Here is a 4,019-nt window from a genome sequence, read left to right on the forward strand (position 1 = left end):
GCATACATTAACATGCCATTTAATAATGTGTACATTTCTTTTTAGAACATCATGGTGATGAGGATGATGAGTATGATGAGGATGACGCCACAGAAGAGACTGAAATACAATCATGTGACCATGAAGAGGTGCCAATAGAAACTGTTGTACCGCCAAATCGTCCATCAACTTCCACATACGATGCAATTGTAGCTTCAGAGGGAAAAATAGTGGACGCAGAAAATCGTCGCCATTCAGACATGATGACAGTGCTGGAAAGGATGATTGGACTGCAGGAAGAAACAGTATCACAATTGGCACATCTCCACAGAGTCTTCATTGAAGTGCCTAAACAGTTGCAAAAAATCAACACCTCATTCGAAGCATTAGTTGTTCAGCAAACACAAGCTAATTACTGGAGAATGACTAATGTACCACAATTCAACACCTCCCAGCCAGGATCTGTTCATGCAGGTCAGTTTTCACCACATTCATCTGATATTCATTCACCAGGCCCAAATGTTACCGGTCAAGTAGCAGACATTGCTGTGCAGGTTCCTGACGACATACTACCACTGCCATCTGTACAAAATCAGCAGCTGACACCTACAAAGGAGCCCACAAAAACAAAATACAAGCAGTTACTACTGACCAGTTTTTGGTCAAAAACAACAAAAGACACACATGAAACAGACCAACCATCACTTGTGCAGTGTCTACCAACTTGCTCACATGTGTCACTGGGCACAAGCCCTGTCCGTGAACAGTCACTACCCAAAAGCCCTGTAGGTGAGTCGCTGCCCAAAAGCCCTGTAGGTGAATCACTGCCCACAAGCCCTGTAGGTGAGTCACTGGCCACAAGCCATGTAGGTGAGTCACTGGCCACAAGCCCTGTAGGTGAATCACTGCCCACAAGCCCTGTAGGTGAGTCACTGGCCACAAGCCCTGTAGGTGAATCACTGCCCACAAGCCCTGTAGGTGAGTCACTGGCCACAAGCCCTGTAGGTGAACAGTCACTGGCCACAAGCCCTGCCCGTGAAGTGCCAGAGGCCACTCAAAGTGGCTCTGTTGTGCCTAAAGTTGGTGGCAAAAGAAAAAGGAAAATTCAAGAGACAACAAGCAGGCCTGTTACTCGCTCGCAAAAGGAACAAAAAAAATAAATGTTATAATTCAGAAAATATGTGTTTGGCCTTGTTTTGTTGACTTCAGATTATCTAATTACTATTGTATGTATGCTGAAGACTGTGTTGTTTCCAAACTTTCAACTATGTTCTTGTACACGTGAAGGTTTGGAAATGTTAACACTCATAATTAATTGTGTTATAAATATTTATGTTGTAATCGTCTGTTCAGTAATGGTCCACCAGGAGCCAGTTGCTAAGTTTAGAGAAGCTGCCATTGACTTTGCAGCAAAACATTGCATTTGGGTGTGTTAATTGATGTAAGAATTGCATATGCATATTAGTCACATGCAATTATTAAAACACCTAAGTAAGTGCAAACATCTTTCTTGTACGTGTACAGCAGGATTATGTGTAAATTATTACTTACCTTTGCCTTGCTTGGCCATTGTAATTTTGTCCTTTAATCAGTTGTGTGTTCGTTTCTATAACATCTCAGAATGTATAATAATATATATACACACACACACACACACACACACACACACACTGAGTGAGTGTGAGTGTGAGTGTGTGTATATATATATATATATGTATATATGTGTATATATATATATGTATATATGTGTATATATATATATGTATATATGTGTATATATATATATGTATATATGTGTATATATATATATATATGTGTATATATATATATATATGTATATATGTGTGTATATATATATATATATATATATATATATATATATATATATATATATATATATATATATATATATATAGTACTATATAAACTGGTATACACAAACTAATACACTTCATGCTTCCTTGTGAAAGCACACTATTTTAATAATACAGGCCTAATGTTTGAGAAATATCCTAAGTATGAGACTCTAACAGTATTGTGCTTAAACAAATGTTTATTACTTAATTCAATCATGTTTCTCACCATTTAAATAGGTTTCATACAAGGTATACTTAATGCCATCAATGTTGTGTGTACTCCTGCAATATAAAAAAAAAAAAATTATTATATATAAATATATATATATTTTTATAAGAGATATATTTATATATATATATATATATATATATATATATATATATATATATATATATATATATATATATACACACGTATTTAAACTCATGCAGACAGGGAGTTAACCAGACTTTCACATACACACAGAAATGTAAGCGGGGAAAAAACATTTCTTTTTGCAGGTGTGTTTTTACTGATATGCCTGGCTAAGAAATATTTTCACACACTGGCCTTTGTTAGTTTTCAAAAAAACACTATGTGAACGCATTCACAGTCTAGGGATGTTTTTCACAAACGAGATAAAAGAAGGAGAAATGTTTCTCCCACAGTCCCATATCACGAACCACAACTGTTAACCCAATTAGACAACCAAATCCAATTGGCGTTTGAAATAAGGAGTCAAAGTAGTTACTTTTGTTGACCTTGACAAGGAAAAACAGGAGTTTGTTAGCCATTCAGCACATTCATTTTGATGAGCAAATAACACAGACCTGCACACAGCTTTTGTGCTACTCAGACATGGCTGATGAATTCGTTAACAATATTAATCCCCTTTTAGGGTATAAGTACATGATCTGTGAAGCCATCTTGAACAGTCGCGGACAGAAAGCAAGCACACGCCAAATCGATGATTTCATTCGAGCAAAATATCCTTATTACCAAGACCGTAAGCATGCACGGAATTTTAATTCCTCAATAAGATTCACTTTATCAAGTAATGACTTTTTTGAACGTGACCAGGATAAGCTACAACACACCTATGGTTTCTGGAAGATTGCCCCGGAAAAACAATTTATCCTGAAAGACGGCACTTATATTGTCGTGAAAGGCATATTTATTCCTAATGGCAATAGCAATGTATCCGCTACTACTGATCCGTTTGAATCGATACGTGCTGCAATATCTGCAGCCTCCATTCCTGAAACCCACATTGTACAAGAACAAAAGTACTATGATTATGTACCAAGCCTTTCAGCTGAAATTGCATTGGAATGGGAACCGGAAGAAATGAACCTACCTCCCGACCAATTATTTGAAGAAAGCAGTGGCGATTCCTATGAGCGCATCCTGGAGGAGATATGTGCCATACTGGATTCAGCGGTTGGGTTAAGCGTGGATGAAAATGGCTTGCATTTCTGGAGCGACCAGTTGCAGCCAGGCGAAGAGTTAATTCTAGAAGAATGGTAAATATAACAATCGTTATGCGTTGACTCTGCGTTTAAATTTTTTTTTTTTTTTTAACCACCATTTTCACTTTCAATGCGTGGATACAGCGTAACATTGCAGACTGCATAACATGTAGCGATCACAAACAAATTGTTTCCTAATACAATATAGTAGGACCTGAAAGAGTAGTACACATTGCTGACGGAATAAATATACGTACTTTCCTATCCCTTTAAACATATTAGCAACATTTTACCATTACTCTAACACATACCTGTTTTGTTATCATGCAACATCTACAACATTGAAAACCGGGTCCACCACGTATGACGTGGGACCCTTGTCATGGGCCAAGGCGTCCTTAAAAAGGATTAGTGATGTAAGTCCCGCCCCCAAGCGACGTGCGCGCCTCAAAGCCTATTGGCTGTCATGTTTTGTTATAGTAACGGTAACTGCAGTGTGTGATGCGTGCGGCTCAGTGTTTGTAGGCGTACCCTGGGCGTTAGCCGAATGTTAATTGAGTGGGAGGAGTGTTAGCGTGCGTTTCACGCTGGCTTAACATGACGTCACACGTATTGCATTTGCGCATTGTGTTATCGGCCGTGCTTTCTGTTCAAACACGTCTGTTTAAAAAGAATACAGATGTACTCGTTTAGAACGAATGTAGTTTCGTCTTCATTGTATTTGAAATAAAGATG

The 4,019-nt window shown here is 37.9% G+C and overlaps 1 long non-coding RNA gene across 1 annotated transcript; it reads right to left on the reverse strand.

The window, feature by feature from the left end:
• Window positions 1–381: 381 nt before the first annotated feature.
• Window positions 382–3,639, reverse strand: LOC142477472 (uncharacterized). The gene is made up of 3 exons (XR_012792409.1): window positions 3,173–3,639; window positions 2,062–2,117; window positions 382–585 (listed from the first exon to the last, which is right to left on the reverse strand). It is a non-coding gene; the product is annotated as an uncharacterized LOC142477472 (long non-coding RNA).
• Window positions 3,640–4,019: the final 380 nt, after the last annotated feature.

Source organism: Ascaphus truei, unplaced genomic scaffold, assembly GCF_040206685.1.
Source record: "Ascaphus truei isolate aAscTru1 unplaced genomic scaffold, aAscTru1.hap1 HAP1_SCAFFOLD_213, whole genome shotgun sequence".
Taxonomy (NCBI): Eukaryota; Metazoa; Chordata; class Amphibia; order Anura; family Ascaphidae; genus Ascaphus; species Ascaphus truei.